This window comes from Acomys russatus, chromosome 22 (assembly GCF_903995435.1).
Source record: "Acomys russatus chromosome 22, mAcoRus1.1, whole genome shotgun sequence".
NCBI lineage: Eukaryota > Metazoa > Chordata > Mammalia > Rodentia > Muridae > Acomys > Acomys russatus.
Genome location: NC_067158.1, coordinates 50,821,369 through 50,839,066, shown reverse-complemented (window position 1 = coordinate 50,839,066; position 17,698 = coordinate 50,821,369). Strand labels below are relative to the sequence as shown.

Sequence of the window (17,698 nt, the reverse complement as noted above, 5' to 3'; positions counted from 1 at the left end):
AGCTGCTATTCTTACATTGGGTGGCAGGGAGTCAGTAGCCAGCTGCAGCCGGCAGAAATAGATCAGCAAACTGTAGAAAAAGCAACGCATCACCCCAGAGCACAGAAGACAGCCTGGGAGTCCAGAGTGATCAAAGTAACTGAGACATAGTTTTACAATGAACTCCGAGCACCTAACATATTTGAACACCTTTTTTCATTAGTATATAAAATTTGAGTTGCAGCATGAAAGTTAAATACTGTCTGGAATTTACTTTTGCACAGCAGAATTGAGTATTGACTCCTCAGTCATTATATTTGCACTTTTAAGAAATGTGTGGCAAACATTAACAGCTACAAAAAACCAAACAACAACAACAAAAAAACCAGAAACCCAGAATATTATTTACTATTGCTGCAGTTTCCTCCAAATTAGGGAGCTCAGCTGAGTGGGTAATTCTTTGTAGTCATTTAATTTCTTTCTGTCCTTTTATATGTATTTGGTATTTAATTTTCTTTCTTGAGTGTTTTTGTGAAGCTTTTGCTCTAATTATGAAGGTTCATAAGAGTATAGACTAGAAAATATTTATTGTTGACACACATTGTTTTATATTCATTTCCTTGCTCACACCACTAAGAGAATAATGCTTTGCTCTAATTATAAAGTGGCCGCTTCTCAGTCTTATTCTTTTATACTTTTCTCAATTATCAGTCAACAATTAGCAATGAAAAACATTCTATGAGCCTTTGGTTATCTTCACAGAAATCAGAGAGAGCATCAGATTAGAATTGCACGAGCTAAGTAAACTCCGGGAACCTCTACAAAAGCCATAGAAAGCCGTCCACTCAAAGAAGTCAGTCAGCAATGAAATAACATTTACAGGAAATTACTTATTTTACTTTATTAATAGCAGTGTGAAGTTGTTCAGTTGGCCCTCATGTAAAAAGAAAGTTTTTGTTTCTTAAGGGAATAAAAGGTAGACAGAAAAGTTATCAGGCAGAACAAGAAGAAATAAGGTTTTGCAAAATAAGTAGACTTTAATTGCATCAATCACTAGTGTTGTTTTTCCCTCAAGTGTTCTAAGTCAATTCTTCCTGTGCCTCATTGCGTAATACCAAAGCTACTTATACGTCTCATGTAGAATATTCAATTCTTAACTCCTTTACCTAAACTAGCATGCCATTATATTATACCTAGCCCTTGAGATGAAGCAATGCATTTTATTAGCTCCTGCAGGTTTCTAAAAAAAAAATATTATAGACATATAGACCCCTTGTGTAAGTTTCTTAATTCATTCTCTGAGATCATTTATGCATTGGAAAAATTTTTAGTTTTAAATTGAAGTGTATGCCAAAGAGAGATTGAATTGTAATATGTTTATGGTGTAGAGGATTAAAGGCAATTGTCTTAGTAGTTTACAAAGGGCTATTTTCATATGCCCGGATTAGATGCTTATTATTTTCAGATTACACAAAAAGGTCAATATGATGATTTTACATAATATTCTCAATTTAACTGAGATGGGTTAAAAATGTAATGAGGTCCTCATATTATTATTGAATATTTAAAGGCTGATTCAGGCCAGGTGTGGTGGCGCAGACCTTTAATCCTAGCACTTGGCAGGCAGAAACAGGTGGATTGTTGTGAGTTCGAGCCTGGACTACAAAGCAGGTCTAGGACATCCAAGGCTACACAGAGAAACCCTGTCTCAAAACAGAAAAACAAAAAGCAAAAAAACCAAACCAAACCAAAAGAAGCTGAGTTAGAAGAAAGCTTAAAAATTCTTATTTAAAACAAAAGATAAATTATTCTCTATTGATCTTTTCACATATCTAATAAATAATGGGAAATGGACCTCACAGCACTCACAAGTAGGTGTGATTGGGGTTCATGATGTGAAATTCCCAATCAATGCCAACTTGAAAACATATGTTTGCTTAAGTTATAAGGAATAATAGCAACTCTAATAATGATGTTAGTGCCAATCATCATGTATCAGCAAGCTGATAGATACTAGAGCAAGATTTATTGAATAAACTTGTTGTTTTAGTTATTACACAAGATAGTTATTACTTCAAAATTAAAGAGAAAAATCTTTTTGAGGTGGAGGTACTTGAGCCTGTGTCAGGTTTTTGAGCTTCACTGGGATATATTCTTAAACCCTATTATGTTTTTTCACAGACATGAATATGTACTACTGTTGAGTACTGCTCTTTGTGACACAACTGTATTCATTTTTTTATTCAGCCTATTCAGTATCCATTTATGTTTATAAGGTGAAATTAAGCTCAATCATTTTTAACTCTGCTTCCTAGAAGTGGTTATTCATAGTACACTAACGAAACTTGCCAGAGGGTCGAGTGAACCTAACCTTTTACTATGACTCAATCAATGGTCATGTTCTGTTATCTTGACACTTGGCTGACTCTGTTTGCACACTATGTTATCTCTGCACTTGGCTGTACTCTGGAAGATGGTAACTATTCCCTCGTTTACCTCACTTAAGACAAATCAGCTTAAAAGTTAGCTTAAAATGTATTATCAGCCCCCTACCCCCATCTTCTGCCCTAAAAGCAGGTCAGTGTCACAGTAGGCAGCCTGGACCCTTCTGTGGCCCTGGTCACAATCAGCTTCAAAAAGGCCCTCAATAAAAGAGCAGTATCTCACTCAGATTGGTGCTCCAGTGGTTTGTGTGGTAATTCTTGTACTACAACAATACAAGCTATGAAAATTATCATTATAGTATGTTCATTTCCTTATTCACACAATTATATAATAAATATAGTATCTGCTTTGCCATGCATAATACACAATGTCAAGTCAAAATGTATGGTTCTGGAACAAATACTTCCATTTCTAAAAAAGAGAATATATAGGAGGCAGGAATTAATAAGAATAACATATATGTATATATACACACACACACATATATGTGTATACACACGTATATTCATATATATTTGTATACACATATATGTATATACACATATATATATACACACACACACACATATACTTAAGATGCATTATTGTAAGAACTACTTGGGAACAACACAACACAAAACAGTATGATAAGGCCTGATAAAAGTGTCTCCTCAAACATAAGGAAGTTAAAATGTATGATGTGACAGGAGATTTGAGTGATGAACTTGTATGAGTGGAGGCCAGAAAAAATCTGAACTTTGGCCAAAATAAGTGAAAATATTAATATCATCAGGTACAGGAAAAGAAAACATCTTTTGGGAAGTAAATTGAAATTAATAATAATAATAATAATAATAATAATAATAATAATAATAATAATAATAATAAATAGTAATAAATAACTAATTTAGTTGATAAAATCTAAGCCATGCAGAATCTGTCATCTCATTTTGTTTTTGAACTTGAAAAAGTTGAAGAGTTGTATTGTTTAGGTCTCAGGAAAGAAAATGAAACAATTTTATTTACAATAGCATCCAAAGTGGAAAATCAAAATCAAGAAGTGGATCAAGCTAGCTGTGAGGCTGGAGAACTGAAGGAAACTGATCTCACCATCATTAGCATTTAATCCAGTGCTCTGGAAGAATTGCAGCCAGTACAGGGAGAGCTGATGTTCCAGGGACCTAGTAAGTAACAGAACATGTCACAGAGGCTTGGTCAGCCCACTCATGGCTGTCAAAGATTGCCTTAACACAGAGGTAATAAATAGAAGCAAGCCTTGGCTTTTGAACTGTCTCTGAAGGACATGATTTTTACACAAGGGTTCAAGACTAATAAAATGGCCTGCTTGTCTTTCAAAGATTCCCCCTCAATGCATCAGGAAACACATCTATACAGCACCTGTGTCGGTCTTTATTCTCACTGTGTTTTGCATCTGTTTCTTATGCTGCAGAATGCTTTTGTGTTAGATTGGGGGAGTTTCATATTAACTTTAACCCAAAATAACAATACAGTAATAAAAACAAATGAACAGCTAATAGTCGGTTTCTAAACACAAATGAAACTAGGCCTGCTTCAGTGTCTCAGAAAATAAAAACCTATGGCTACAATTTTATTATTCTAATTTTGAGTGTGAGAAAATTGAGGCTTAGAAAGAAAACTCACATCAAATTACATAACAAATAATGAGAAAAATTTGAAGTCAAGACAGTATCATTTGACTACAGAATACACATTCCAAATTTCATTGTTACATTTTCCCCCATTTATTAGGGAGGAGTTGGCAGAAAGTTACTATAAATAAAGAGCAACTGCATTCCCCTTGTTACCACCATTAGGCCAATAAGTATGCAGTTGTATTACCCATAACAAGCATAGGGTTTTTTTTTTAATGGGAAAATAAATAAAGTAAAAGTAAATTTTAACAAATACTGACCAGGCCAATAAGTATGTAGTTGTATTACCCATAACAAGCATACTTTTTTTTCATAGGAAAATAAATAAAGTAAAAGTAAAATTATGAATACTGACCAAAAATCATAAAAGAAAATTATTCTATGTCAATACAAGGATTGGTAATTTTAAATCCCCTTTTCAAATATGTAGGAACTACTTAAAACAATGCAGGAAGATATTTAGAGTATCTTCTTCTTCTTCTTCTTCTTCTTCTTCTTCTTCTTCTTCTTCTTCTTCTTCTTCTTCTTCTTCTTCTTCCATTTTTCATAATGGCTAGTTCGTAATGTAATAACCCCATTTTTATTTCCTTATCACCGTCTTACTTAAAATTTCTGTAGAATATTTTATTTATTACCTGACTTGTGAAATGATTATACCATGGCTTATTATAACGTTTCTTTTAGAATATATGGCATAAGAAAAGAAGTAATAACAGTAAATCTAGGTTGATGATGTTGACAAAGTAATGTTTTAATATTTTCATCTCACTCTCCAATGTGCTCAAGTCTTGACCATGTCTTCTCATTACAGCCAGGCTCGGAAGGTTCTGTTCCATAGAACAAAGCTGAATGCCCCATGAAAGCTTAGAAAATATGTTCTTAGAATATGAAATATTTACTTGTAAGTGACAACATTATGCATTCAATTTTTAAAAATACAATTTTAGTTTATTGGATGTAGTTAAGGTTTAACAATTTCTCTTTTTTAAACTTTGCCTGCTACATTTAATCTTAAAAGAAGTTTTACAGGAAGGTAGAAACAAAACAAAAGAAGCAAGAACTTGGTGTCCTTGTCTCACTTTCTAGAAGTAAAAGTCCATTCAGACTAAGGTGTTTCTGCCCCACACTTTGCATCTTTATTTTTAGATTAACAAATTTTTTAGTTTGGGGAGTTTCCGGCAGTGTATTTTGATTTTATTTAACTACCAACTCCTTCCCATAACTCCTCCAAGATCCATGCCTTTCTCACACTCCACATCCCTACTTTAGTTCTGTTTTTTATATATAATCCCTCACATCAAATTTGTGCTACCCGTATACTTTTAAGTATGGGACATTCACTGGAGTATGGTTGACTTGCCAGGAGCTGTACTCTTAAAGAAAACTGATCCTTCCCTCAAAGCCACCACATATTCCTAGTTTCTCAGTTAGATATTGTGTAAACAAAGCACACCGATGTGTATGAGCTTATGCGGTGTATTGTACAAGCAACTCCAATGGATTTAGGTTTCTTAAAACATGCAGTAATTATGGAAGAATATTTTCCTTTTATCCTCTGGAGTGCATTTAAAGCTCCAACTTACCTTTCCAGCAAAAATACAGTTTTGTTCTGGCTATGCTAGATCTCTGGTTTCAGCAACCTTTCTCTCTGCTCCCCCTTGATGGTGCCTGACCCTTGTGGGTGAGGCAAGGTGACATAGTCATCAACATCCTATTTGCAGAGGGACACTCTACTGACACTCTCAGAACTTTGACCAGTTGTGAACCTCTGCATTAATCCCTGTACACTGCCCAGAGAAGTTTCTCTGATAGAATCTGAGAGCTGCACTAATCTTTGGGTATGGAGACATGAATGGAAAAGGCAGGTTTTTGTTTTGTTTTGTTTGTTTGTTTGTTTTTTACTTCTTTTGTTTCTTTTTATGGGGGTTTAAAATTATAAGAAAAACAGCACACTGTTTTGTGTGTGGGTGGATAGTGTTGTTTTTGTCTCAGGGTCAAGTTAAATCCAGCCTACATAATTTTCTCCATGAGCTAGCACATCTCAATCTGCTTATAGAAAACCAATAAAGATTATTTTCTACACGGTAAAAAGCTTGATGCCAGGAAAGTGATTGCAGAAGGCCACTGCACAACAGTGCGATGAAGAACAATGCTCATCTCACTTTGTTAATTGAAACCACTGGTTAGTTTTAAGGACCACTCTGTACACAATTAGGCAAGCATGCTACCCTGCTTTCTCTTGCTAACTAGTTTTGAGATATTCTGCTGGACAGAAAATTGATAAGCCTGGTAAACATGCTCCAGATGCCTAATTAGCTCAGATAGTACAATTACGGCCGTTCAATACCCAGGCCCAAAGCGGAGGTGCTTCAGATGTCACCCAAACACTGGAAACCAGAGAAACAGATCAGTGCATTCACAGAACTAGTCTGAAAGAAAGCCGTTTTCTGTTAGTCTTGTCTTCTGCTGTAAGCTCAATTTAGGAAATAGAGACAAAAGACAAAACCTTCTTTGGGTTCAATTTGTTATTTTTGAGCATTAGAGAGGGATTTAAGAGGACATCTTCTTGATTCTTTTGTAAACAATCTCACAAAATAGTTCTTTAGATAAAGCAACTTCCAACCATGCCAGCCCAGCTTCTCATCCTTCAGTCGGTCGCACCGCGCGACAGAGGTTACCAGCAGGCTTCAAGAATCGTGTATTTCATTCTACATGATGCTATGAAATTTGTACAGGTACAAACATGCAGTAGCTTTCTTATTTAATTTATTTTTCTTCCTGGAATATTTTTTCTTCCATAGCATTTTACTAAGTGTTGTAAGAAAAAAAAAAAGTCTTATTATTATTCCCCCATCTTTTGGATATTGAACTGGTGCCTATAAAGGACTATTTTGCTAGGTGTGGTGGCAACACTGTTTGAAATGCTTTGTCCTATCAAAATGGTACTTTCAGTGGTCAGGCTGTTACGGACAGTTGCAGCTGGTTTCCGGTGCTCAGCCTTCCTTCCTAAGGAAGTTCTGTCCCTTTACAGATCCTGTGACTCAAGGAACTTGACTCTGTCCTTAGATGTAGGTAATGCAAGACTTTAGCCGAAGGTTTGTCGTCTGTTGTGAAAATGAGATCAAATGCACAAATTTTGTGGAATGAAATTTCTGACTGTAAAATTCCTATCAGTTTCCAGAACCCACCTCATCTAGATTGTGTGGAATATGGCTATCAGTATGAGGAGGCTTTGGTTGTCTTTCACATGGAGAAAACAGCCCAAACAAAGGAAGCACTGAGGAGAGAGCATATGGAAAACAATAGCACTGAGAAACAGGAACTGTGTTCTGACTCTGACCTCAGAAAACCACCTTTTTAAAATAATTAACATCACTCTTAAGTCAAAACACAGCTTTTCTCATTTACTTATTTAATCACTTTACAGCTGGATCCCAGCCTCCTCCATCCTCTCCTCCCAATCCCATGCTCACATCCCTCTTCCTCCCTTTCCTCCCTTTCCTCCCTTTCTTCCACTGGAAGTCCCACCTGATTACAGGGGGAGGTGATTTCAGGCTTCATACCACTGCTGCTAGGTGTCTCAGCTAGGGTCATCACAATAGATTCCAAGGAGCCACACCTTTCCCAGTGATGTCCCTCCCCACAGATTTCAGTTCGAGCACCCAATTCTCCATCCACCTTCATCACTCCTTTCCTCATACTTGATTCCCACCCCTGTTACCCTCCACACACCCTTTCTCACCCAGTTCTCTCACTGCATCTATTCAGATGTCTATTTTATTTCCTATTCTGAGTGAGATTCAAGCATCTTCTTTTGTGCTCTCCTTGGCTTCTTTGGGTCTGTGGATTGTAGCATTGTTATCTTGTACTTTATGGCTAATATTCAATTAAAAGTGAGTACATACTATGTGTGTCTTTCTCAGTCTGCATTACCTCACTCAGAATATTTTTATAGTTCCATCCACTTGCCAGCCACCTACCTTTCTTTTTAATAGCTGATTAGTATTCCACTGTGTAAATATACCACATTTTCTTTATCCATTCTTTAGTTGAGGGACATCTAGGTTGTTTCCAGCTTCTGACTATTATGAATAAAGCTGCTATGAACATAGTTGAGCAAGTGTCCTTATGCTGGGCTCCCGTTTTGTCCTATTGATGGTGTCCTTTGCCTTAGAGAAGCTTTCCAGTTTCTTGAGGTCCTATTTTTAAATAGTTGACCTAGGAACCTGAGCTATTGGTGTTCTTTTTGGGAAGTTCATTAGATGCATTGATCCTATTTTGGTATTAAATTCAATTTTTGGTCTTAAGAGCAGGTTTTTGTTTTTGTTTTCTCTTTAGGTGGAGAGAAAATGATGGCTCAAAAAAATTCTTGAAGAGTTGCTATACTTACAGTACCCTAACTGTGCAGCAGATAGGGTGGGTTCCTGCATCAGTGAGCTGAGGGACAGGCTTCCACCATGGTTTGTAAGTTAGGCTCAGCACATATGTTTAGCTTCAGGACTGAAGGTGAGGTAATGTCTGTTGACAGAAAACTGATTTCTAGCTGGAGAGATGGCGTGGCTGGAACCGGTGCTTTCTACCACACCGAGAATCTGAATTCACTCCCCAGGACTCACAAGTTGCAAGGCTGAAACAGACTCCTGCAAGTTCCTCTCTAACATTAACAAAGTCTAACAAATACATGCACCAAACAGGCAAACAAATAAATAAATGTAATTTTAAAAAGTGATGGATTCAGAGAATCTGCCATACCATCAGCTAAATCCTAAGAGATGTTACTTAAAGCTACACTTGATGAACGATGGACAGTAGGACAAACAATTTACATTTATTAAGAATATTCTTATGTACTAATAGGCAAACTTCTAGGGAAAGAGGTTTAAATCAAGATGCCACTTCTATGAAACACTGAGTATTGACTAGTTCGTGTATTTAAGAATTTTGTTAATAATAAGAGGAAAAGTAAACAGACAAAAATATTTGTCAAGTCAGGTATAATGGAATGAAGAATCAGGGATTATTTTTGATGAGCAGATATGTGTCTAAGGGCATCGAAGGAAATCCAAAAGGCACTAGCAGTAACTGACGTTTTAAAATAAGAAAAATTTTGAATACTCTGCGAGGCTTTGAGCTCCAAAGGCTCTATTTTATCCAAATCATTCCATAGTTGATATTTTTATGGCTTTGGGAATTTAGATACTCAGTTTTCTGTTGTACATTGAAAGATGTAGAACATATGGAACAGTGTGGGTATATGTATATGTATATACACATGCATATGTATGGCGGAAACATGCTCACTCATAGTCATTTACAAAAGGAATCCCCAGTTCCATCTCACAGTGCCATTAGAACTTATAAAGTTTGAATTGCACTTTTGAAGACTCTTGCCCAGGCTTAGAAGAAACCTAAAAGTTTTTTGCAATTCAGTTTCAATAGAGTCAACAGAATTGAAAAGTCCGTCTAATTTATGTTCCTTCATGTATAGATTTGAGCCTTTCAGTGAAACAAATAATTCCTGACATATATGCTAATCTTCAATTGATTTTACTTATATTTCCTGTAAAAAGCAAGCTTGATAGCATAAAAAAAAAACCTATGCAAACCAGCACCAGCAACTTCCTAGCTTCTGCAGTAGGGAGGGGGCAGGATTGATGTCTGGGGTGCTTCACACAAGTGCAGCAATAAATTTCCCCAATTTGGTTGTCATTTGTCTGCCTCCTCCAACCTTGGTACATGCTAGGTTTCCTGCTCTGTGGCTTACAAGGCACAACGTTTATTAGCTGAACATTATGCACAGTTGTTACCATTAATTACTTCAATAGTAAATCTGGACAACAATACTCAACCTTAAAATAAATTAAAAGTTGTGGCTGCTTTTATTCTGGAGGCTGACTTGGTTTTAAGCTTAAAAAGAAGCGCAACAAACTTCTAAACAGAATAATCTATCACTGAAGCAAAGCAAAAACGCTATTTAAGAAGTCGAGTCAATAATTTAGATTAGGGCAAAAAAAAAAAAAAAAAGCCTTAAGTTTTACAATAGAGCAAAATAGTTTCTTGTACACTAACTCCATCTTATATATGCTACTTTCTCATTTCTGTAAAATATTAATCAACCCCTGAGACAAAAACAAAACAATGCAGGCCTTGCATGTGTCAGTGTTTGTTTCACAAGTTGTTGTTTTCTTGAAAATTCCACTTAGTATGTTTCCTGTAACTGCTATGTTAAGACGAGACTTTTCACTTTGGCCTTTAAGGACTTTAATTCCGGATGTAAAACAAAAGGAAAATGGATGTGTCTACACACCTAGATATCAGCCTGAGTGCTGTCAGGCTTTTTTCTTTCCTGAAAAGGTCATTAATAATTCATGAAAAAAAAAAAAAAAAAAAAAAGAAAGAAAGAAAGAAAGAAAGCCCTCTCATCCATGGGCATTTTGGTCTCAGAGGTGTAAACTGAAGTGTAAGAAAAAGTAACATATTCTATAGAAAGTTATGTAGCTACCAGCTTCCTGCTGGTCTGGTAACTCTGGCCTTGTAGAGGAGGAGCCTGGTAGTAGGAGAAGCAAACTCCGCAGGCGAACAGCTAGTTTGGAAAACAGGCGCTACATTGGAAAGAGTTTTCACCTGGACAGAGATATGGTACACAGAAGATTCAGCCCTAGGCTCTCACTCAGAGAACCACTGATTTTTCTGAAGCACCGCTCAGTTACAAACAAACCTCTTGTTTTCTTACAATTGTCATTTCCATTTCCCTCTTACTATCCGTAATGAGAGAACATGTAAAAACTGGCATTATCCCATCATTTTTATTAAACACAAATAATAGCTTCAAAGTTTTGCTTTTTATAGTTTTTAGGAGCATGTATGTATATCACTTAAAGTTCTCATCTATTTTAGGTAAACAATCCACTTTTCAATTTGAAAGACTTTTCTGTGAGACTAATCCTAAACCTTTTTGTAATTCATCAATCACTTGGATGTCTTTCCGTATTTTTCCCAAGACTTCTAGCATAAGAAAACAGGATAAATCAAAAAATATTGTCAATTTTTGTGATATAGAGTCACATTTTACATTGAATTTGCTCTCAATCACGCTGTTTAGAAAGCATTATGAATTACTTGGTATAAAAAAGCAAAACATCACCCTTCAAAGAACTGTTCTATAAAACAGTCTTGATGAATCTCACAGTATCAAACTACTGAAAGCAGGCATTTGGAGGCTTCCTGTGCTTTGGAACCCCAAAAGACTTTATAATTAACTTCTTATAATAGCCTGAAGTACTACATAAATTTATATTTCCATAAAATTATAGATATTTTTCATTGAAATACAAACTGAAAAATATACCTTCTTATAAGTATTAAACTTATTTCCATAAATAACCCAAGATGTATTGTGCTTTATTTCATCTGGAATATCAGTAGTTATCTACTATTTTCATTTTTTTCAAACTAGTACTAAATTAATTTTCTCTCATATCTACCTACTAAATACTTGGTTTTTAGCCACTTTCACTTTTCATTGGCCATGAGCTTGGCTCATTTAAAAATTTTCAAAACCATTTTCACTAATTTCTTTACCATTTACAAGTTACTTTGTTACTACTGTATTTCTATTATATGTTTGTTCTCTAATCTAGTGTTAGATATTTTCCAAGTATCTCATGCGTGTTTTATTTAGTTTATGATACATTATGACATGTCAATTCAGTTCAGAGTAAAATATGCTTATGGATCTACTAATGCACAAACATACTTACCTTATCTTAATGGCCTACAAATACTTTATTTCGTTCATTTGGTAACTTAATGAGTTATATTATTTTTATAATGTTAGGTAGGGTGATCCAACATTGTTTTATTCTATCCCACTGAATATATTTTTTCCTTTCCTTTAAATTCCTGTTTTAATAAGGAATTGTTTATTTTAAGAAAAAAAAGATCCTAAACATCAGGTGTTCACAAAAGTAACCCATGGTATTGACTTTAGAATACAAACAGTAAAACTATTACAGCACTTTCCTGTAAGATGAGTAAGACTATTACAGTACTTTCCTGTAAGATGCGTTTGACATGTCCGCTCCTCAACACCAGAATATCCGGTTACAATCTTGTTGAACAGCCCCACTCACATGAAGGAAAGCATACAACTCTAAAAAAGAGCTGCTCTCAGGGTTACAAATTCATAAGATGCCTCTGCAGTTAAGGAAACAACTACTAAAACCATACGGATGGGAAGAACTGTCCTCCCTGCATAACAAGAGGTTATTTTGGAGACAGATGATAGAAAAAAACCATACATCTTTTTATTGTTAAGTCAAAGAGGTAACAAAATGAAAGCAAAATTTGCAGGGTAAGACTGAACAGAACTATCAAGGAGCATCAAAGGAAGTGAAAATGGAACCAGTGAATTAATGGACACAGGAAGAGACAGGAGAGGGAGAACGGTGAGAATGCGCTGACAATGCTAGGGGGAGGATCTGGTCTTAATTTGATCTCTCCCAAGCGCCCAAGTAAATGGGATAAGATTTCTAAACTCCACTATGTGCTTAAGAGCCTTCTTCCCCGTTGGCACTGTCTGTCTCTGTCATCCTCTCCTTCCTCAGCCACTTTTTCATCATCCTGGATTAACTCCAACTGGTCATCTCCCAGCTCTTCAGCAGAGTCACCTGCACCTGCCTCAGATTCCTTTGTCATCTTTTTTCACAGAGGCGCTGCTCTGTTCTTCTTCAGACTTTTCATTCTTCTTTTCATCTGGGGATGAGAGGACAAGTCTGCTCTGCTTTGTTCTTTTTCAGTTTTAGCCCCCAGGCTTTCCAGCAGAGAATCCACTTTAAAAAAAATCGGAGTCAGCTCCTTCTTAGTGGCCTGAAGGTCATCGCCTTCCAACTTTCCAGATGTGGAAGAAGATCCTTGTTGGCTACTCTTTGAATTGAATCTATTTTTTGCCCCTTCATGAGGTGTTTACTAACACATGTTGGCTTTTACTTTTTTTATTAATTTATTCAGATTACATCTCAATTGTTATCCTATTACTTGTATCCTCCCATTCCTCCATCCCTCCCGCTTTCACCCTATTCCCTTCCCCTAGGTCTATGAACAAGGGGGACCCCCTCCCCCACTATATGGTCATAGGCTATCAAGTCTTATCTTGGGAGCCTGCTTATTCTTTCTCTGAGGGAAGTGGTCAAATATGGGGCACCAGACTTCATGTCAGGACTGACTCTAATATACTGGCTTTTAGAAGGTATCACAGCCCGAGCAATAGGAGGAGGAGGAGGAGGAACATGCGCTGGGCATAATCCCCATTGAAAGTCATAATCCATGTCAATAGAATAACCAACCATCTCTGCTGCTGTTTCACACCTGCTTTTCCTTGATTCTCTTTGCCTCTGCAGCCACGTTAACAGCTAAAACCTGGCCAGCAATCCTTCTGCCATCCTCTCCAGCTACAGCAGCCAGGACGTTTCTTTCATTAACATAGTGGATGAATGCAAAGCTCTCATGCACAGAGCAACCCACAATTTTGCCACGCTTTGTAAAGATGGCCTCCACATGAGATTTCTTGACCACACATGAGGGTTGAGACTCCCAATGAATACACGGGAATTCATGGTGAAGGATCTGTCTTGTTGGTAACATCGCTAGCCCTCTCCTTTTAAGATAATGTTTCTCACAGAGCTGAAAATGTAGCTGAAGGAAAAAAAATCTCACAAGAGGAAGGAAAGAGAGAGAGAAGAGACTGCCTTCTTACTGCTGGTCAATGCTGAGAAGCCGAGGCTACAGCAAGCAGGGAGCACAGGACTGTTCACTCTCCGTCTCTTCACAAATCCCCACTGAAGATCTTACTCTAAATATTACCATGCTAGGGCACAGGACTTGAGCAAATGTTTCTGGGACTCACACAAGCAATGAGTTTATACTACCAGTGCACCCCTGCTTTGTTCTTTCCTTAGCTTGAAACTACATTTGCTTGCCCAAGGAAAAAAAGCAACTCAGCTTTTGTTTGCCAGACATGTTTGAGTTACAGTTTCGTTTAAATGAGCCTAGTAAGCCTCAAAGTAGTCAGTTGTGTTGGGTGGCCTTGACAAAAGCTAGAGTCATCTGAAAGGAGGGAACCACAGTTGAGAAAATGCTTCCACAAGATCCAAGAGAGAGGCAGTGACTGATCGGGGCGGGGCTCTCATCCCATTGGGGGCGGGGCCCTCATCCCATTGGGGGCGGGGCCATCCATGCGCAGATGGTCCTGGCTTCTATAAGAAAGCAAGCTGAGCAAGCCACAAGCTGCAAGCCGCTGAGAGCAAGACAGCAAGCAGCACTCCTCCTTGGCTTCTGCATCAGCTCCTGTCTCCAGCTTACTCTCCTGCTTGAGTTCCTGTCCTGATATGCTTTGGTGATGAAGAGCGCTGTGAAAATGTAAGCCAAATAAACCCTTTCTCCCCCAAGTTTCTCTGGTCATGGCACCTTTACAGGAAACAGCATGATACTTCCTACATTTTATTTTATAATTGTTCAATTCAGTCCAGGGTGACTTAGAACAGAGATAACTTCGCCCAAAATCTGTAATGTATGAAAAATCCTCTTCCAAACAGAAAACTTTGAAACTACTCTTTATGGTGATGGGTATACTTAGAATGGCCTTCTATTAACTACACCTTCCTGTAGATGCTGCAAGGGCCTGTGATTAATCAGTAACCAAAGCTACATGGCCCAGGCAGTGAATGAGATGGTACCCCATGACCATCTGCATACAGAAGACTGTCCAGCTAACAGATGCAGTGGCTTGGTATCCATTTTGTAAGGAAGCAAACTGCCATTTGCTCAGCTGGAAGTGGTTCAGTTCCAGGCTCCCCCAGGCTGGTGGATGAGTTCACCTGCAGCTACAAGGTGAACCTCTGCTAACACACTGAACCGGCCTGGGACTACATACATTTTAAGCCTGGCCTTGAGGTAAGCGCTGCTGCTGGCTGTCACTCTGACTGTGCCCTACTGGGAACCCTGTGGAGCTATGCCCAGAGACACCATGAAAGATCAAAAGTGTGCTGCTTCAAGCTGTTAACTCCAGGGTTACCTGTTAGTTAGCAGAAGAAAACAATATGAGAACCTGCTCAAAAATAAGCTAGAAAATATCTCATAATTACTTTTATTTTGGTCTGGTATTATGATGGTTGATATTGGAGGAATATTTATTTTCATATTCTATAGAAATAGACAAAGAAAATTAACAAATGGAACTGGAAGCAGGTTCTGTCTTGAGAGTATAAACAGGATCAATTAATTGATTTTGGAAGGTATACATTATAGGGTACTGACAGTACCAGTTTAAGAACCATCTGCAAAATGCGGCTTGGCCACTTCTATTTCATAAGATGGATGACCAGAAGCTAGGCCATGGTTGGCATTCAGGTCCTTTTAATTATAGTTTTAATGACTAGTGAAAAGTTATTTATTACAGAGATAACTTTTTATTTTCTGCCCCAGGTAAGTGACAGAATGGTACAAGGAGCTATCAGGTTTGGAAAATTATTGCATAAATATTCAATTAAGTCTAACATATAATTATCAAGCAGCCACTAACATAATCAACCACCAAAATATGTTAAAATCATAGATGTGCATATTAAAACATCAGTCTATCCCAGCACTCTAGTGAAAGCAGGTGAATGTGCTCCTTTTAGACCCTATTCCTCTTGTGATAAGCAATGCTGGGCATTCTTTTGTATCTCTGGAGATATTTTTTCCATGGACTCTCTGCTTTTCTTCGCTGATCACTTTTCCTACGTATTTCTTATCTTGTTTGTATTGGATTTTTGCTAGCTTTACTCAAATACGTCACACAATGCACTTAAATAAAGCACATGGTTCAAGAGTAGTACAAACAACAAAACAATCTGGACCATGGCATCCACTTGGAAGAAGCCCAATTCCTATTAGTTATACTTCCATACCTCCATTCTTCCCCCAACTCTACAACCCCCTAGGCTTAAGCATATAAATAGAATCATACAACATAAGTAGTCCTTCGTGGGTGACTTCTTTAACCTAGCTAATGGTGAGGCTCAACTCTGTTGTATCAACGTGGATACTTATTTCTTGTTTTACTATTAAACAGTCCTCGATCATATGAATACAATGTTTTTGGTATTCTCTTACCAGATGATGCACAGTCAGGTTAAGTCCACTTTGCCGATTCTGAGTGATGCTGCTACGTACATTCTTGCTGGTATTTGTGGGTGGATCCATGCTTTCCTTTCTTCAGAAGAGACTCCTTAGGGTTAAGCTGTTTGGTCTAGGGGTACCACTCCTTAACGTTTTGGGAATGAGCCTGACTATTTTCAAGGGTCACTATACCTTTTTGTATCCTGATCAGCACTGTCTAAATATTCCAATTTCCCTATATTTCCCTATAATGCATTTTTTTAAAACCTTAAAAGCCATAATTATTTTAGTAGATGGAAAATATTCTATGTTTGCATCTTAGGTTTGTATTTCCTTTACTATCAAAATGTTTGAGAACTTAAAAAAATAGCAGCTGAAGTGAGCTTCTTCCATAAAGCTCAATATGATCATTTAATACCATCTATTTTCTCCCAAGGTCTCTATCCTGTGGCTGATTCGTATGTGTTATTCAGCTACTTTTTAAAGTTGACATGAAATTTGACATTTTTCAATTATATATTATTTTTCTTCCCTTTAATCCAACCATAAAATGAAATATCAACAAAAGAAGAGATCTTCTGAGTGACATGAACCTAGGAATCACCAGCTTATGGCTTACAGGGACATCCATATTTCTAAAGACAAGTGAAAACTAAGATAGTGGCTAAAATATGTTTATGCATAAAACTTAGATTATTAGGGAAAAGTCACCATTTTCATACCTTTGCTTTTCCAAAGATACTCTGAAAATAACCCACATGTCCCAAACCCATTTAAAAAACCTGACATACACCATTCAATATACTATATAACTTTCACTATTTTCCATTTCTCTTTCCATTTTTCCAATTTGTGCATTCTATAGATATGTATTGGGTTCTTTAAATCCCAGGGACTATGGAATATGTGGGAGTCATGTTCATGTAAGAAGCATGGGGTTTCCTCCATGGAGACAAGTGTTAGGGTATTACTATGTAGCCTGGCTCGTCTTGACCTTGCTGTGTAGACTAAGCTGACCTTGAGCTCATGGCCTCGCAGTGCTGGGATGTTTTATTCTTGTGTCTGTGACGTGACATATTTATTTCATCTGACTCTTATAGGAAATTGTTCATAATAGTCACTTTGGATCATACACATGTCTGAATCCTTTTAAATCTTAAAGAGATGCTGCAGAAAGTTCATTGAGAATCTTTACCATCCTTATGGATGTGGCATATAGGCCATTGGTCTATATGTTATCTCTTACACAGCATATTTTTATAAGCAGTAAAGAATTCAAATGGAAAATATTTTACTCATATGAGAATAAGGACAAGGTAAAATATTTAGAACCATTTTTGCAAGTATGTTAGAAAAAAACATATTACTGCTACAGCAATGCTGAAGGAATCTGAGGCAGGAATGGGTACATGTACTTGAAGGCATTTGCAGAATTTTACACAGAGAGGGACATGTTCTGTTTC

The 17,698-nt window shown here is 37.1% G+C and overlaps 1 pseudogene; it reads right to left on the bottom strand.

Moving 5' to 3' along the window:
* Positions 1 to 12,625: 12,625 nt before the first annotated feature.
* Positions 12,626 to 16,319, bottom strand: LOC127205758 (heterogeneous nuclear ribonucleoprotein C-like; annotated as a pseudogene).
* Positions 16,320 to 17,698: the final 1,379 nt, after the last annotated feature.